Here is a 20,274-nt window from a genome sequence, read left to right on the forward strand (position 1 = left end):
CCTTCTGTTTTGAAATTCTCCCCAAAATTTGTACATTGAATCTCTAACCCCCAATGTAACTGTTTTAGGAGGTGGGCCTTTGAAAGGTAATTAGGTTCAGATGTGGTCATGAATGTAAAGTCCCCATGATGGAATTAGTGCCCTCTTCTAAGAAGAGACACCAGAATTTCTTCTCTCTGCCATATAAGGATATAGAAAGAAAGCAGCCATCTACTAGCTAGGAAGAGGGTTCTCACCAGAACTCAACCATGCTGGCACCATGATCTTGGACTTCCCAGCCTCCAGAACTATAAGAAATAATGTCTGTTATTTAAGCCACCCAGGCTAGGATATTTTTTAATTTATTTTATTTATTTTTTAGCTCTTTTTTTTTTTTTGTCTTTTTGCCATTTCTTGGGCCACTCTCACGACATATGGAGGTTCCCAGGCTAGGGGTCTAATCAGAGCTGTTGCCACCAGCCTACGCCAGAGCCACAGCAACGTGAGATCCAAGCCACGTCTGCAACCTACACCACAGCTCACAGCAACACCAGATCCTTAACCCACCGAGCAAGGCCAGGGATCAAACCTGCAACCTCATGGTTCTTAGTCAGATTCTTTAACCACTGAGCCACAAAGGAAACTCCAGGATGTTTTTTAATAGCAAACCAAGCTAAAACAATTTCTGTTCCTTACCTGGAACATAATGGATTTACACGGAATGATAAGAGATTATTTCAAGCTTCAACATTCTGTGATAATAAAAGGATAGATTCTCATAGATGTAGAATAAGAGAATTTCAAGTTAATCACTGGCTCATATAGACAAGTGACATGCTGGGAAGGCACAAGTAAGAAATCAGAATAGCAAGTGACTGCTGATGAATCCTGAAAACAGAATAAACCAGAAATCAATAAGCAGGGAGAATGGCTTGAGAAAAACCACTATTTGAGGCAGATGATTCAAGTAAGAATGTATTAGAGTTGAGATGTCTTAGTGGAGGTGAGGAGAACACACTGGGCCAAGCTTGTTCAGATCTGTCTCATACAGGTTTGCATCATCTGAGCCTCACACACTTGAACGTGGTACAAAGAATGGCTGTGAAAACCTGAAGAAGATTTCCCAGGGAGACCAACTCCAAAGACCCTCACAAACATTTTTGTTTAAAGTCACTTGAATGCCTGGTTCCTATTTTATATTAGCTTATTAGGGCTGCTATACTAAAACGCCACGGACTGGGTGAAATTCTCTTCTCTTAGTTATGATGGCTGGGAAGTCAAAAACCAAGGTGCTGGTCAATTTTGTTCCTGGAAGAGCTCTTTTTCAGGCTTTCAAATGACTGCCTTCCCACTGTGTCCTCACACGACACGACGGAAAGAGAGACAGAGAGAGAATAAGCTCTCTGATGTCTCTCTCTCATTTTTTTATTTAAAAAAAAATTTTTATTGTAGTTGATTTACAATGTTCTGTCAAGTTCTGCTGTATAGTAAAGTGACCAGTTTTATATATATATATAATATATGCATTCTTTTTCTCATATTTATATATATAAATATATACATATATATGCATTCTTTTTCTCATATTTTTTCAAGTTTTATTGAAGTACAGTTGATTTACAATGTGATCATCTCTGGTATCTCTTCATAAGGGCACTAATCTCACTGGACCAGGGCCCCACTCTCATAACCTCTTCTAGCACTATCTAATCTCCCAAAGGCCCATATCCAAATGCAATCTCATCAGGGACTAAGAGCTTCAACATATGAATTTAGGGGAGGGGCACACAGTCATTCAGTCTCTAACATGCTCCTCTATATTTAGAAACTTAAAGCTAAATGGGCCATTTATTCATTCATGCCAATATCTGTAAGAGTTTGATCAAGGGCAGGCAATGAAATAAACTATTTCTGATATGTAATTCTGTTGTAATATTATAGACAAGAGCAGAGAAAAAGAATAATCATCTCCTGGAAATAGTTGTGGGATGTAAGATGATTGGACTCTTGCTTATAACAAACAGAGAGGATTAATATCTGAAGGCCGTCCATTTTTCCCTCTCATTTGTATTAAAAAGGATTCCGGTTTCACTCCTTAAGCTTTTCCCCCTCCTTCATCTTTGCTCAGGGAGGACTTTATTACAAATAGCACTGAAAGAAGCATGAGGGTCATCTTATTTGTATCTACTCTCCTGCCCCAAAGTCTCAAGCAGACTATGTGGACAGGTCCAGATGGATGCCTTGAAAGCTCTGTGGTTTCATTACAGGAGAGGAACTCTGAGCTTAGGGAACATGAATCTTTTATAGTGAGCAGTAAGCAAACCTGCCCTTTAATCTGGAGAAAGATACTACCTCTATCTTTCCAGATTGTTTATTATACCAACATCCTTGAAAACAAAGTCCTGGGAAAGGACAGTTAGTACTTTGTTTACCAGACATGCAGGAACATGAGACATCCATGAGGAATTCCCTCCCAGCAGTGGTCAGGGAGGTAGAAAACCCAGATTTCAGGCAATCAATCTCCCTGGTCTTAAATGGTCCTCCTTCTCTATTGCCCTCTTTCCAAACCTTTTCTTACACATGCAATCACCAGGGGGAAAGAAGAAGGAAACAAAGACAAAGCGATGAAAATGAAAGCTCATTTTTTGCTATTGGTAGATTTAAGTAATTGGGTCCTTTTTTGCACTCACCACATCATGCTGCTGAAGTTAAAAATGGAAAAAGACTACTATTTCGAGTGATCCAAACAGCATTTACCCTTAGTATTTCTACACTTAGCTGCCATTATGGACACAAATCTACTCAAAATGCTCTCATAATCTGCAAGTTTTTAAAATTCAGATGCCCCCAAAATGCAAAATACGAAGACCCATGATCAATGTCACAATTTTAAAAATATCAGTATAAGAAAACACTAAAGGAGTTCCTGGGGTAGCATGGTGAGTTAATGATTGAGCCTATTACTGGTTCAATCCCTGGCCTACTGCAGTGGATTAAGAACCCGGCATTGCTGCAGCTGTGGTGTAGATCACAACTCTGGCTCAGATTTGATCCCTGGCCAGGGAAACTTCCATGTGCCACAGGGGTGGCCAAACAAACAAAAACTAAAGAGGAAAGAACAGGTAATATAGTCAGTAATAATGATAATAATTGTATTAACAAAAGAGTTATTACTTGGGAGTTCCCTGGTGGTCTAGTGGTTAGAACTTGGTGCTTTTACCACTGCGGCCTGGGTTCAATCGCTGGACTGGGAACTGAGATCCCACATCAAGCTGCTGCTCTCCATGGCCAATAAATAAATAAATAGATAAAATTTTTAAGAGAGTCATTACTTAATGGACATAGTAAACCAGAAGCTACACTAAAGCTAGCTATGCTAAAGATATAGCTATATTTACAATTTTATAAATAAGAACATACACAGAGTCTTAAAAAAAAATTTAAGTTACTCACTAAGGGTCAGTCATATAGACAGCAAGTGACAGATATATAGACACCAAAAACTGAGCTCTTCCACAGTCTACCAATTTGCCTCTGCCAAGAAAGAAAAAGAAAGGTCATACTCATTCAAAGAACAAAAACAAGATCCTCACCAGAGACCATGGCTAGCAGGTAGTCAAAATGAGACAACCATGGGAAAGGTTTCCTCCCGAGACTTTATTCCAGACATCACTCCTATCAACCTCTCTGAGAGGGGAGGCAGCTCTCAGCACTATCCATATCTTGCAACTACCTCCCTGAGGACTCTCGTGTTCTTTGAGTCTGAAGCCAGGCAAATTATGTAATAAATAAATAAAAGTAAAAAGCAAATACCAAAATCTAAAATGCAAACAAATACTAAGACACAGGGCAAAAGAAAGAAAGACAAAGACTTGCCCATTCATAAGCTAAACTTGTAGAACCTGAACTGACATGAGGAAAATGCCACTGTAATTTTGTATGTGCTGATGATTTGCCACTGAATTGTTCCCAATATTTTTTTCCTTTTTTCAGGGTCATGCCTGCAGCATGTGGAAGTTCCCAGGCCTAGGGGTCAACATTGGAGCTGCACCTGCTGGCCTCCACCACAGCCATAGCAACACCAGATCCAAGCCACGTCTGCAACCTACGCTAAAGTTGCTGGCAACCCACCCCAGATCTTTTAACCCACTGAGCAAGGCCAGGGATTGAACCCCCATCCTCATGGATACTAGTCAGGTACTTAATCTGCTGAGCCACTATGGGAACTCCTGTTCACAATACTTTACCTCCTCTTCTCCTTGCCAAAAGATCATCATGAAGAATTTTAATCTTGTTGTAAAACATGCTGAAGATAAGAGGAGCATATTCAATATGATTAGCAACTATTTCTCCCAAGTGCGGTTAGTCATAGTAGCAGAGAGGTAACCGTTATGTTTCTTGCATCAGAGTAGGCTAGGCTCTGCTGCAGTAACAAAAAAATCTAAAAATCTCAGTGACTTGACACAATGGAATTTATTTTTTATATAAATTTAAAGTCTAATGCACAGTTTCCTGGTGGCCTAGCAGTCAAGTATCTGGTGTTGTCACTACTGTGGCTCTGGCCACTGCTGTGGTGCAGGTTCAAACTCTGGCCCAGAAGTTTTCACAGGCCATGAGCGCAGTCAAAAAAAAAAAAAAGTCTAATGCATGTGTTCATGGTTGGGAGGCTTCCCTCTAAGTGGTAACTGAGATCACAAGGCTCTGTTTATCTTGTAGCCATGCACTCTCCAACTAATGGCTTCAAAGGATGACTATAGGAAGTGAAGAGGACTATGAATGGGAGGTTATTATGGGCCAGATTTATTACTGCCAAACAGGTGACACTTACCTAAGCAGAAAAAGAGAGAAGACTGAGAAGACTATAAATAAATCTCCCTTATGATAGATTTCCTTTCAATGGCTTAAAAGACATTCTCTCCTGGAGTTTTTGTCATGGCTCAGCGGAAGAGTCTGACTAGCATCCATGAGGATGCAGGTTCAATCCCTGGCCTTGCTCGGTGGGTTGAGCATCTGAGGATCTGGTGTTGCCATGAGCTGTGGTGTAGTCACAGACGCAGCTCACATCCCACGTTGCTGTGGCTGTGGCATAGGCCAGCAGCTGCAGCTCTGATTCGACTCCTGGCCTTGGTACCTCAATATGCTCTGGGTGAGGCCCTAAAAAGACAAAAAAAAAAAAAAAAAAAAAAAGGACATTCTCTCCTAAAGTCCCAATTAACAAACGGAAATGGTGCACATCACATCCACCCACATTCCAATGATCAAAACTAAATATACGCCCATCCATTTCTCTGTCTCTGTCACACGGGGGTCAGCCAAACTACTCTGGGTCCTCAGTTCGTGGGGCATCTGGGTCCCACGTCTTGTCTTTGTGTTTTCAGTTTATTTCCTCAAGAAAGTCTAAGACCCCATGCAGTTCAGTTTTGACAGAACTATGTCACATTCAAATAAACACAGTGAGGCATCTAACGCCTCTTTAATTTTCTAATTCTTTCTCAATCTTTACAAAATGCCAAAGGGGAGGTATTTTGTTAATTTTCAAAATATATTCTCAAAAGGTTCTCTCCTCATCACTGTTCCTCTAAGTATCTTCCACAGCAAAAATGTTCTCTGACACCCTCCTGGTCTGAAACCTCCCTCCAAAAAGCCCCCTGCCATATAGCCCATGGTTTTTCTCCCTGCCTTGTCTATTCCCCACTTCAGTTCTATCTTATACATCAACTTGGCCTGCCTCGCTTCTTTAGCATTCTCTTGGCATCATTCACTGCCCAGATTCTCCCCATGGAGAGCTACCAGCTGACCTAGTAAAAAAGAGTCTTGTCCTCAAAGAAAGAGTCAGGGGTGGAAGACTGCAAATACTTTCACAATCATAATTTACTGTAAATGCCAAAAGCATTTAAAGTAACGGAAGCCAGCTTGCCTCCTAAATGGTTATAAACTTGGAAAGACCAGGGTGGGGGCAGAGGGTTAAAAGTCTAATTTAACTGAAAATCCACTTGCATTTGTCAATCGTACTCTTCTCTGTACCCACAGTTCTTGGCACAGATAGAGTTCTCTACTTCCTGTGGAATAAAGGCAAATGGATCTGTGGCTGAAGCAAATGTGACCCGAACACTATAATCCAATCTTGACCCAGTTAGAAACTGGACAGCCACTTGAATCCATCAGTCTCCAAATAAGCCATCAACTTTTAAAGAACAAACTCCCAGCACTTCTCAGAAAATTACCCCAAATTAATTGGGATATCAGGAGTAAATGGTTTTTAAGCTATTAAAGGAGCAATAATCTTGAGGAACATTTATTTATGGTCTAGAAAATTACAAGTGCCATCTCTCTTTTTCTCTTTGGTTAAGTACCACTGATTTGGCAAGGCTCTGATCAGGTCTCCGAGCTCCAGGAAAACTTTCCCAAGCCCAATCCTCAGGAAATAGTATTTTGGGCTCTTTCCTCACCAAGCCCTTAGCCTGCACTTCATCCAGCTATAGACCATTCCATGTCAGACCCTTCATCCAAGCAGGATGACCAAGAAGGAGCCAAGTCCACACTCTTCCTCTTCCCAAGTCTCTCCACCAACCTACCAGCATATACAGTCTTCATGTAGCCCATTCCCAACCAATGCTCATGGCTGAAAATGTAGTATGTAAAAGTATGTATTTTATTGCATATTATATAGACACATGATTTTATATATGTGTGTGTATATACATATTTATTTAAATTATGAGTGAAGAACTATATCATATCTACAGCTTCATTTTGCATGCAAGCCCTCCAAGTACAAGAGAATCATCAGTTCTTTTGCTCGTATTTTGATTTTATATCAGAGAGAGCTCAGAGTATAAAAGATAATGTGGAGTCATGGAGTTCCTGTCGTGGTGCAGCAGAAATGAATCGACTAGGAACCCTGAGGTTGTGGGTTCGATCCCTGCCTCCCTCAGTAGATTAAGAATCTGGCATTGCCGTGAGCTATAGGTGTAGGCCAGCAGGTGTAAATCCAATTAGACCCCTAGCCTGGAAACCGCCATAAGCTGTGGGTGCAGGCCTAAAAGCAAATAAATAAATAAATAATGTGGAGTCAAAGGAGAAAGCAAGATCTCTTATTTCATTGTAGTAATGCAGCTATTTTTTATCTTGTCCTCAGAACCAAGATAAGTTTGGTTTATGGTATAAATGTGGAACAGAGCCTGCCTGAAATCTCATAGTTCCTGGCCACAGAGTAAGATAGGCAGTACCAATCTGTAGTATTTATGCTAGGATGTTAAGTCTGGCATGTCAGGACTTATCAACCCAGACACTCCACAACATGATAAAATGTGCTGTGTAGTGTTCACAGAATAGTAATATAGAATGGAAACATAATTCATGTAAGAGATCAAGGACATCAACATTCTGGATTATTTATAAGTGACTGGTCCGTGAAGGTGACTCTTCCTAAATTCACATGGCTTGGTCATGGCCTATGCAGGGGTAGAACTATGCAAAGTCTAGTTATAGTCAAAATATTTAACCATGCTTATGGTGTGGCATGGGCGCTGACCAATCAGAACCGTTGCTGTTCCACTCTAGTGGCTGGAGTGGAGCCAAGGAAGCTAATCACCATGTGAGGCATTACTTATCAGTTGCTAAGTAGAGGGAGATGTGGACTATTCTGAAGGTGAGGCCCTGATGACTAGGTTGACAACATCAAGGGGAGGGGGCACATGGCTAATGGCTATTTACCAGCTGGGATAAGAATATTTCAATATTTAACACCTGTACCGGCATGCATGCTCACCATGTGATTACCAGTGCTGGTTACAGCTCTTTCCCAAGCACAGGACCAAATCTTCTATCAGTAAAGGGAAAATACTTCTTGATCTTAGTCATGACCACTGGCCCTGTCACTTATACCACTATTCAGAGCTAAGCATATCCTTATTCTGGGGAAAAAAGTCAAGAGTCAGCACCCCAGTGAAACAATAACTCTACTTTCAGTTCTCTGTCAAGGTCCTATCTTGACCTCTGTCAAGGTCCTATCTTGAAATGTATCTGCTTTAGTCAATTGGCATCATTCCCGTGCTAGTCAAGTCACCTTGACCTGTCACCTAGATGATTTCATGACGTCCTGGCTGGTCCTCTTGCTTCCAACTCTTACCAAATACAGACTCCCCTCTGTTTAGCAGCCTGAGTTTTCTTTTTAAAAAGACAATTGGGGATTTCCCACTGTGGCTCGGCAGTAAAAGACCCGACTAGTATCCACGATGATGGGGGTTCGATCCCTGGCCTCGCTCAGAGGGTTAAGGGTCCAGCGTTGCCATGAGCTGTGGGGTAGGTACATTTTTGCTGTGGCTGTGGCACTGGCCCACAGCTACAGCTCTGATTCTACCCCTAGTCTGGGAACTTCCATATGTCATGGATGCAGCCCTAAAAAGACACACACACACAAAAAAAAAATACAGTCAAATTCCTGCCCTCTGCTCAGCACTCCTCTCCCTTGGTCTTCCACAGCAATTAACTTAAAATCCAAACTCCTGCTTCCCAATCATGCTTCCTGTTGTACCTTCTCTCAATCAATTCAATGCCATTAGCTCTTCCTCAAACTCACTGAGCCCATTTCCACCTCAGGCTGTCTCCCCAGCCTAGAAGGCTCCATCTCTCCCAGGCTCCTGTTCTCTGAGGCTTCATGTCAATGGCCCCATGTCTCAACCCGATCTCCCCTCAAGAGTCACCTCCTCAGAGAAGTCTTCCTATCAAAACTAGACCCACAGATCCCCCAGGCCTCCACTCTCTAACTCTGATTTATTTTTCTTCATGTTACTTGCTTAACCTAAACCTTAAACTTAAACCCATCTATGTAGTGTCCCACTACAGTGTAAACACCAGCAGGGCAGAAGCTTTGAATTGTTCTTGTCTCAATCCCAGAGGCCTGGAACAGGGGCTGGTCCACAGTAAGCTCCCAAATATTTGTGGAATAATAATTGATTATTATTATTGCATTGTTTTGTTTTTTTTTTAAACTGACCAAAGCATAGGAGTTTTCTGAAAATCCTTCTTTGGTATGCACACACTATGTTGACATCACATTGCCTTTTTGAGTCTTAAAGAATTTTTTCACTGTGAAACTCTTATCCTAGAATGCATTCCTCATGCTCCTTAAGCAGGGTAGAAACAAGTTATCTCATAGTAATAAGCCCCTTAGGGAGTACAGATGCTTCTCATCACAGATCCCTAGAATTTCAGAGGTTTTGGTGATCCTCCATCATCAATGCTTCATTTTATAGGCTCTGGCAAGAGTTCAGAGCTGTGCTGTCCAATATGGCAGCCACTAGCTACATGGGGCCACTGAACACATAAAATGTGGATAATCTGGAGTTCCTGTCATGGCGCAGCGGAAATGAATCTGACTAGGAACCATGAGGTTGCAGGTTTGATCCCTGGCCTTGCTCAGTGAGTTGAAGATCTGGCGTTGCCATGAGATGTGATGTAGGTCACAGACATGGCTCGGATCTGGCGTTGCTGTGGCTCTGGGGTAGGCTGGCAGCTGTAGCTCTGCTTGGACCCCTAGCCTGGGAACCTCCATATGCCGCAGGTGCAGCCCTAAAAAGACAAAAGACAAAAAAAAATGTGGATAATCCGAACTGAGATGTGCTGCAATAAACGTCAAGTTTCAAAGATTTAATATAAAAAATATAAGATATCTGATACATTTTATTGATCACGTACATGTTGAATGGATCTATTGTGGCATTTTATACAAAATGCATTTTAAAATTCATTTCACCTGTTTCTTTCCACTTTTTAAAAAAATGTAACCACTCAAAAATTTCAAATTACACGTATGGCTCACATTTGCAACTCACATTCTGTTCCGTTCAAGACCACTGGTGAGATTGGATGACTTGCCCAAAGACCCCACTGCACTGTAATGGAAAACCCAGTAGCACATGCCAGACTCCTGTCTCACTCTAACTCCCCTCTGCTCCCCAACTCAGTCATGGATACCCTACAGTGATTCTTTACCAGGAGCAGGAGAGAAGAAAAGACCTAAGAAAAGTGAGGAATCCATGGACTCAAACTACCCAGTCAATCAAATCTCAGCTTCACATCTAGCAGTGAGTGACTTTAGAAAACTCATTTAAATCATTCTATTTTTTTTCCCGCCACACCCATGGCACATGCAAGTTCCCGGGCCAGGGATCAAATTCAAGCCACAGCAGCAACTAATGTCACAGCTGCAGCAACACCAGATCCTTAACCAATTTCACTGGGCCAGGGAAGGAATCCTCACCACCTCAGAGACAACACTGGATCCTCAACCCACTGTGCCACAGTGGGAACTCCTCCTTTAATCATTCTTTACTCTCAGTTTCCTCACCTGTAAAATGGAAAAAGTATATTGCATTCTTCGATAAGTTTTAAGGATGAAATTAATCTACAGATATAAAACTCTTGGAATTATATCTGACATATAAGCAGTGTTACATAAGTTTACTGCCATTATTTTTCATTAAATGTTCATATAAGTAAACCGAAGGCTAGAAAATTTTTGGCTAATGACAAAGAAGGTTAATCAGGGGTCATTTTAATTTATTTGTTTACTTATTTATTTTGTATACTATATCCTCATGACTTATTTTATATCTGGAAACATATATCTTTGTACCCCCCTTTCACCCATTTCACTCACCCCCTAGGAGTCATTATTATGTCAACAGACATTTCTATAATCAGAAATTTTGGTAAGATTACCAATTCTTCACATTTCTGTCCCTGACAAAACTGTTCTGATACACTGAGATTACGGCACATGTTAAGTTTCACATTACATGAAAATTCAACACAGTCAGAGAGCAAAGGAATATGAAAAACTATTTCTGCCACTTGTCACCCAGGCAAATAGCAACCAGATAGTATTTACTCAGTTATGCTGCAGGCAGGTGCTAAGCACACATACACACAGAGTCAGTTTCTGGCCTGAGTTATCAAGGTAACCAAGATTTCCACTATTGCTGAAGAGTCACAGAACTCAGAGGTGGGAAAATTTAGAGACTGCTGAATCCAGGCTCTTCATTTTGCCACTAAGTAGCCTCCATGCCTTTATGACCTGCCCAAGGTCACACTGTAAAACAGAAGCCATACTGGGACTCATACCAAAGATTTCTGGCAATTCATCCACAAGGCTTTAGACAACATCCAGCTTTTTCAGACAGTTCAAGTTTCAAAGTATTAAAGGGAAAAAGCAATCCATTAAACAGAAAATATATCAAATGAAATGAGACATTTGGAATTCTGGGAAAAAAATAAGAAATAATATTACTAATTATAGATCTACCAGAGATCATACTATAAATTAAGATATTCTTTGACCTTTTTGAATAATAATTCAAAACAAAACCCTGTTTGGCCAACGCAGTTCTCCTTAATGAGCAAGATGACTTCAAACAAATTTCAGATGCTCACAATGAATGCTTTGACTAAATGAATGAATATACTTATGTTGGACAATAAGTTTTCTGGCCCTTTACTGGTTTGCACCAAAATATAATTACATTATAAAAAGAATAGTTTTAATTCTCCTAAGGGCAAGTTCAAACTGCCTTGTAAGGCGAAATTATCAAGGTGGTGGTATGCATGTGTGTGTGTGTGCGCACACAAATTCTGTGTGTGTGTATGCACACGTACACACACAGAACAAATTGGCTTTATCAAGGCTATGCCTTTAGTGTCTAATCTTATCCTGGTGAGCTTATGTCAAATCAACCAAAGTCTCCTCCTCTTTTTTTCCACCTGTCTATCCCTGAAGACAGACACATCCTAGCTTATTAGGCAAGACACAAAGACTTCATTACCCTAAATGAACAGTTATTTGAAAATGGTCAGGGAAAGTTCCAGCAGCTTCCTCGTGCATGAACTACCTGTCTGCAATTCCACAGTGAAAAATACAAAGACATAGAGTAGATATTAAAGGGGGTGATTCAGTCAACTTTTAGACATTTTAGAACAAAGAATTAGCATTTAAATCTGCACACCTGCTCTGAAAGCTTCCAGCTGGTGGAGTTTGGGGAAGGCTTATGGTTTGCAACAAGGGCTTTATATTTAATTCATTTTATTCCATCTTGTTCTTTAACTCATTCTGAAGTCACTTAATGTTTCCATTGAAAGGGAAGAAGTGTGTAAACTTTAGATGAATAAGAGAGGATATCCAAAGCAGAATATGTTCAAGCTTTAAGAAACAACCTTATAGCGCACATCTCTTAAATCTGAGATAGGAGATTTTCTTAAAGTTCAGTGACAGTAAAAGGATCAGAAATGATGGTCACAAGCATCTGGAGAGCTTATAAAGTGTAGAATCTCTTCTACACAAATTTAGTAGTGAAATAACTAGCTGCCATTGCAAGCAGGAGTGGATATAGAACCCCACCAATTAAAATAAAGTGATTAAAACAGGAGAGTTTTAGGAGTTCCCTTGTGGCAAAGCAGGTAAGGGATCTGGCGTTGCCACTGCAGTGGCTTGGGTCGCTGCTCTGGCACAGGTTCTATCTCTGGCCTAGAAAATTGCACCTGCCACAGGCACAGCTGAAAAAAAAACAAAAGGGTTTTTAAATGGCAAAAAAAATTGGAATAAAGACATAAATTATGCTTTGGGTTGTAAGAAAAAGTATAGGCTTGAAAAATTGTCCTCACTTTTAGGCTGAGATTGTAAATTTTCTCTTTTTGTTGGGTTGATCATTGCAAGCCATAAGAGATGAAACAGTAAGACACAAATCATACATATAGTAATAATACTCTTAGGTTAAATTAGTCATGGTAGGAGTTCCTGTTGTGGTTCAGCAGTTACAAACCCAACTAGTACCCATGAAGACTCAAGGTGGCTCCCTAGCCTCACTTAGTGGGTTAAGGATCTGGCACTGCCATGAGCTGTGGTATAGGTCACAGACATGGCTCAGATCTGGTGTTGCTATGGCTGTGGTATAGGCTAGCAGCTATATCTCCTATTGGACCCCTGGCCTGAGAACTTCCATATGCTGTGACTGAGGCCCTAAAAAGATTAAAGAAAAAGAATAAGCATGGCAACCATGAGCAGCACTGAGGTTCTTTGATGCCATTGTTATTTAAATATTTAGTCTGATATTAAGTAATGTGACCATTAGAGTTATGATTAAGTTATAGGAGAGAGTAGTATAAATGATTATATGATTTGATTACATTTAGGAGAAGTATCTTATTTATTTACATTTAGAGACAGTATTTAATTGTTTAAAGAGATAATATTAATTTAATCTAAAACTTTAGGTTTATGAGATCACTGGAGTTACTTAAACGCTTAGTTTTTTTCTTGCCAGCTTTGTCAGGTTTAATATATTTGAGGATACTTGGGTTTTTTAAATGTGTAAATAGGTTTTTAAGTGTTTGAGGAAAATATAATCATTGATTTCACTGAATTAATAAAGAGTTAACTTAGTAAATTAAGAACTAATCAAAGAATTAAGTGAAAGGCATGATAATTTTTATACACAAAATTACCAGATGTTTAAAAACTGAAGCAAACATTAAAGACTTAGGAAAACTAGGCTTTTACATTTCTCAGCTTTAATAAACTCAATTATCAAGTAAAACAAGCAACTTTAAAAGTTTATTTGCTCACAGAAAAACCCCTATCAAATACCTGACAAGTCAACTGCAGAAAATCCAAGTATGTCATATAGCTCTAGTATGCTAGGAGAATGAGACCCAGATATAGCACTGCCTTCCAGCTGGGCCACATCTGCATCATGTTAGGTATTAGCTTCCCCCCCGCCCCCAAACATGTTACATTCTGACCTTTCTGCCTTAGAATTGCATATGATTGGGAGGGAACTCCAGATAAATTGAGAGATAAAAAGCTGAGTGCAAAACAGAACATGTAATATTTTATTAGCTAGGATAGTTTAGCTGCTATTGAAAAAGTGTCTTACTATTTCTAGCTCAGGGCTAGTAGGGCACCTTCATGGTGTCAGCAATATAGGCCTTTTCTACCTTGTGGGTTTTTCATCCTCAATACCTAACTTCCATCTTAAGGGAAAAGATGCCTGTTCTAAATCCTAGCACCACATCAGCATCCTTCTCCAGCAGAGAAGAAAGCTCCTTTCCTTTTAAGGTCACAACTCAGAAACTGCCTATCTGACCACAGTTTATATCCCATGGGCTATAAACTTAGTTAAATGGCCAAACCTAGCAGCAGGCAAGCTGAGACGTGCCATCTTTATCTTGGTGTCATGTGCCAAGATATTACGTTATTACAGAAGGACTAACAAAGATATTCAGAAAGCTGCTAGCAGTTTCTGCTACAAATATGCTGCTTTTTCAGCAAAAAAATTAATATTCAGTGTTCACTTTTGTGAATTAGAAAATATGAAAATTTAGGAAATAAGATACACACAATAAATCATGTTCCAGAACATCAGCCCACAGTCCAATGTCAGTGTGTAATGAAGTTTCCATTTGTCCAAAAGTGAAAATTTAATATGAATACTGCATCAGTGATAAACATATCTTTATTCAGTTTAAAGTATCCAGTATTAAGATTAAGCCCTTTCCACTATTTCAAGTCAAAATATCCTTTCTTTTATGCAATAACATCGATACTAAATGGCAGTATATTTGTTCTTTTGGCAAGTGTTCCTGGAACACCCAGGCACTATAGAAGATCTTGAGTATTCACTGGTTCTAACAGTCCTTACACTTAGCAAATTTAGTCTGGAAGGGAAGATAGTGAATAACGTATGAAAAATGATGATGGTATTACTTTAAAAAAGAAATGTAGAATAGGCTATAGGAGAATATTCTGGGGGGACTTAATGTAGACCAGGGAGTCAGTGGAGGCTTCTAGGAGGAAAGGATTTGTAAGATCACTCTGAAATGCATAGCAGTTAGCTAGAAGACCAATAAGGACACGCGTTGGTAGCAGAGGATTGGCACGTGCAGACACCTAAAAAAGAAACATCTGGTCCACTGAAGATCCACGGTAAAAGACCCTACAGCCAGAAGGGAGTGACCTCAGGAAATAATGGGAGGGGAATGGCAGATAGAGGGTCTTACAGGCCATGCAAAGATTTGAGATTTGCATCCAAAGGCAATGGGAAGACAGAAAAAGGTTTTGAGCAGGAAGACAACGACCCAATTTACATTTTTAAAAGGTACTCTGGCTGCAGTGTGGAGATGGACTCAGGGCTGGGGAGCAGTAGATGGTGAAGTAATCCAGACAGGAGCTGGGACAAATGGGATGGCAAGGAGTGTACTCAGTAGAGATGTAGCCTTTTGAAGTAGATTTTGGTAAGATGTCAGCTTTGGGAGACAGAAGCAGGACCAGGATTCAGAATCAGGGCTCTGGAGTCAGACTGCCTGGGTTAAACCCTGGCTGGTGAACCTTGCTTTGAGGTCTCAGTTTCCTCATCCATACAATGGACACAACATCATAACTGCACTTCTAAGCATGGTGAGAAACAAATTTTAGGCGCTTTATTTTAAGTGCCTAAAATGATGATTGGGTGTATAAATGTTAATGTTTTATTAGTAGTAGTATTCCATTCCTGTTAGTTATAGTAGCTCAAGAAAGACTGGATTCTCGTTTGAGCACTGGGGTGGATGGGGTACCATGTGTTGAGATAACAAAGGCAGGTGAAAATGCACAAGTCAGGGAAAGGATAAGCCCCTTCAGTTTGGTTCAGTGTCCATTTTAGCTATGCTAAGAAAAGGAGTTGTTAAATGTGTCTAATGTCACTTTTTTAATTGCTTTTTTTTTTTTTTTGGCTGCGTCATGGCATGCAGAAGTTCCCCAGCTAGGGGTCAAGCCCAAGCTATAGCAGTGACAATGTCAAATCCTTAGCCACTAGGCCACCAGAGAACTCCTTTTAATTACTTTTTAGAAGAAGATACTAAAATATTGTTAACATTCTCATTTGGTAATTTTTTTAAAAATCCTTTCCCAAATTAAAAAAAAAAAACTCAAAATTACAAAATCTGAAAATCGCTATTTTTAAATGTTCACACCAATTACAAAGATTTACATCAACAGAAGCAACACTTTAAATGTGAAGCATATAATGTCTTGCCACTTGAAATATCCCCATTTAGTGTAGTATCAGATGACTATTTCTGCTAGCTGCACAGAAAGGGGTCATTTTCCCAAGAAATTTGCCCAGGTTATGATGTGGCTCCTAGCACATCAAAGTAGATCTTAAACTTCCAAGGATTTAAGTTGTTGTAATGACTTTTATTCTCTTAGGGCTTCCAAATTTCATATTCATAAAATTAAGTGTGAGATGAGCCTTCAAAATCATGAAGCCTACCTATTATTTTATAGACAGAACTACTACATAATTACAAAAGTTACAGAAAGATCAAGATGAATTACAATTTTACTTCAAATTATTTCAGAATAAATCAATAGAGAAGAACAATAGCAAATTTATCAACAGTTCTGTTTATATATCAAAATCTTATGTGCCATTATTAGGTAAAGTATGGAAATACACAGAATAGATTTTCTAAATATCATTTAATTTCTAGGATCCAGACTCAATTTCTTCTTGTGACACCACTAACCCAAGTATAAATACATATTCAAATGAATAGCCAAGATCTTGGACATGTAAAAAACCAGTTCTGGAATGTTCTAATTTGCCTATTTTCAAGGCTAACTCAAGTCTGTCTTCTGTATGTCAATGTTCCTACAGCACCCCAAACAAAAGTGACCTCCTGCTCCTATAAAGAATTCACACTACTACTCATCTGGTATTTCATAGAAACCACTATGGAGAGAGAAACATACGTATTTATTCAACCACTGTTTAAACTAGGCTCTCTGCTCAGCACTGTGGGTTCAATGGTGAGCAATACCATCATAGAGTTCAAGGTCTCATGTGAAACTGTTCCTAGACTCAACCAATTGCCTGGAGGTGTCCCATCCACAATTACTCAAACATTGGAGCAAACAGTAGCAACTCCGATGCTCTCACAACAGTCAGATGCTCTGACCTTCTTCAACTTCTTTATATATCACAGGCCCATGAATCCAGGAAGTAACTCTTTTCGGAGTTTCATAGAATAAAGTTGTTTGAACTCAGTGGGGTGATGGCAATACACCTGAGGTTTCTTCTCCAATCTATTTCCAGCATTTAAATTACCTTTATGAAAATGAATTCTTTGTCAATAACTGGGGCAGTTTTGCTTTATTTTAAATTGGTAGTATTAGAGGGAAAAAGGGAAAAAATAACCTTCTATCTTTGATTCTGAGATTTACTGCAGCACAAATTGACACTTTGAAGACTTTAAAGATCAAGATAGTTTTGCATTGAGTGTATGTTTTCTATGGTGGTAGTAAGTGAAAATCTGTCTTCAAATCAAATGGCTTTTTTTTTTTTTTTTGGTCTTTTTAGGGCCACACCTGTGGCATTGGAAGTTCCCAGGTTGTAGCTGCTGGCCTACGCTACAGGCACACCAGATCAGAGCTGCATCTTTGACCTACACCATAGCTCATGGCAACAACCAGATCCTTAACCCACTGAGTGAGGCCAGGGATAGAATCCGAGTCCTCATAGATACTAGTTGGGTTCATTACCACCAAGCTACCATGGGACCTCCCCAAATCAATGGCCTTTCATAGAATCTATGTTGCCTTATAAATGAAATTCAACATGAAGACTCAGAGTGAGTTAATGAAAGAATGGGCTGGCAACTAAAAGCCTGGGCTCCTCACTGTGGCTTACTGTCAACCAGCTCCTGACACTGAGCCCTGTGACATTCTATCAGTCTCTCCTTCAGGCCTCCATCCATAAAATAAAAGTTTGCCCTTGTGTTTTCTCAAACTCTGTGGTAAAGGACCAGTTTTTAAATTGTTCCCATTCAGTTGCAAACTGTTACATCAATGAAATACAATAAAAATAATTTCTGAGGCCACAGCAATGTTAAATTGTTATAAATGTATCCAGGATTTCCCACTGTGGTGCAGCAGGTAAAGGATCTGGCATTGTCTCTGCAGTGGCTCAGGCTGCTACTAAGGTGAAGGTTGGTAGCTGTGGCATAACTGAGGCTCGGATTCCACCTCTCACCGGGGAACTTCCACATGCTGTGGGTATGGCAAAAAAAAAAAAAAAAAAAAATTTCTAGACACTTACTCCCAATTTCTGTAGTTGTCTCATATGCACACTGCATTTTGAGTGGCATTGACTTGGATGACTAGGATTTAGACCACCAGGTACATTAGATGATGATTCTGCAAATGGTTTACCACCTTCGTGTATTTCACTACTTTTAGCAGTACAATTAATTTATATTTCATAGTAGTTAAGCAACAGAAACAAACATTCTCAGGTGAGTTAATCAAAACGAAGGTGTTATTTGTGGCAGGTTCGAGAGAGCAGTGGCATCATTAGTCCATCTGTGAGTCACTGACAACTTTCAAACAAAATAATAAAGGATAAATATTCTCTTTTCCTCTCATTCATTAAAAAAAAAGAACAAAATATGAGAATGTATCAGTTACTTAGAAAAAAACTAAAACTTGACAACCAAAAATATTACCCTTCAGATAGAAATACCAACCAATGTTCCATAGAGGGTGAACTTTCCAAGATCAGATTGCAATATAGCAGCTCATGCTAAAGTACGCTTCCTCCACACCACTTGGTCCATAAGAGAAAGATTACTTAATGATTATTGGCTATAAAACCATTGAAATTTACAGGAGCACAACTTTTGGAGTCATGCATCAAAGTGCAATGGTCCACATAAAATGCACATACTTGCTTTTTTAAGGACTCTAGCCAAGGTAAGATGTGTAGACATGTGTGTCAGCTTTTCCTCTTTGCCCTCCAACCTGACCCTTGGGGACCATGGCTAAACAATCCACTGAGATTACCCAGCTCACACTCTGAAGACCCTTCATCAAGTTGATGAGGAAGAGACTGCTTTGACTTCAAGAAATTGAACACCCCCTAGGCAGGTCAATCCTAGGGGGTCTCCTGGATATCTGCTGAAAGATAAGGACAACTGCCTTAGAGCTTAGGGTGGCAATCAGAGGATGGCCAGTCCTGAGCTCCAGGCCAATGCTAGAAGTCAGGTTCTCCAACATGAGTGTCTATCAGGATCACCTGAAGGGCTTGTTAACCTTTGGATTGCCCACCCCACTGCAGAATTTCTAACTCAGAAAGCCATGATGGGGACTGAGAGCTTGCATTTCTAACAAGTTCCCAGAGGTGCTGAGGCTGCTGATCCTGAGAACACACTTTGAGAACCACTGGTATAAACCATCTGATGACAAAACTGCAAAGACCTCAGAGGTCATTTGATCCAAATCTTTAACTTTACAGGTGAGGACCCTGGGGTTCAAAGGGGAATGTCCTGAGCATGGTCATATATCCACTCCTCAGAGGATGGAAGGAAGGAAGGGAGGGAGGAAGTAAAAAAGCAAAGAGGAAGGGAGGGAAGGAAGGAAGGTAAAAAGAAAGGAAGAAAGAAAGAAAATACTCATTTCCAGAGCCTTAATGCACTGTTGGCTTCATGATTCTACAGTGTGAGCACAGGTCCCTGCTCTCTGAGAAGGGGCACCAGCAAGGATTTCACGCCGTTGTCTGTCCTGTCTGCATGCCCTCCAGGAGCTACATGTTAGTTCTATCAGTAATCTTGGAACATCAGGCAAATGACCTGGGCCCAGACAAGGGGCTGGCAGCACAACGGCCACTATCTCTTGCCTAGATTTTAAACTCACAAAGTTTGGCTCCAGAGAGCATGCTCTCACCACAATGCCATGCTGCCTCTCCCCACAATCAGATGGTTTTGCAAAGTGACACAAAGTTGCAGGAGACAGTCACAGATGATTTGCAGCACTCATGTAGAGGGAAGCAACCAGCATGGCCTCAGCCACTCTCAGGGTGACAGGTCTCTCGCTGTGAGCTTGGCAGTCTAGTCTGTTCCCAGTGTCCAGACTCTCTTGGATCCTGCCCTTCAGCTTAGCCTGCCCTCCAACTCCAATTCCCATCAATTCTATGAGCTTCCTGCTTACCCTCCAATAAATTATTTCTCTGCTTAAATGGCCTGCAACCCAGAGCCCTGACCAATATGATAAGCCATTAATTTACCCATGGGGAGAGAGCCAAAACTGTAACCAAAGATGGGGCTCTGTAGAGGCCTCTGCCTGCCTTCTACCTTTAGGGCCCTGGGACTTGCTCTGGTGCACTTCCAGCTCCTTTGACACTGTTTGCAGCAAGGCTGCTGACCTTGCAGGGAGCCGAGCCCCAGGCCATCTGTGTTCAGATGAAGCCTTGTCTGTGCTGTGCCTCC

At 40.4% G+C, this 20,274-nt stretch overlaps 1 protein-coding gene across 2 annotated transcripts in view; it reads right to left on the reverse strand.

Annotated features, from left to right (window-relative positions):
- The window catches only part of GNA14 (G protein subunit alpha 14), a 203,068-nt gene that overhangs the window by 176,189 nt on the left and 6,605 nt on the right, over positions 1–20,274 (reverse strand). The gene's annotated exons all lie outside the window — the stretch shown is intronic.

Source organism: Phacochoerus africanus, chromosome 2 (assembly GCF_016906955.1).
Source record: "Phacochoerus africanus isolate WHEZ1 chromosome 2, ROS_Pafr_v1, whole genome shotgun sequence".
In the NCBI taxonomy this organism is placed as follows: domain Eukaryota; kingdom Metazoa; phylum Chordata; class Mammalia; order Artiodactyla; family Suidae; genus Phacochoerus; species Phacochoerus africanus.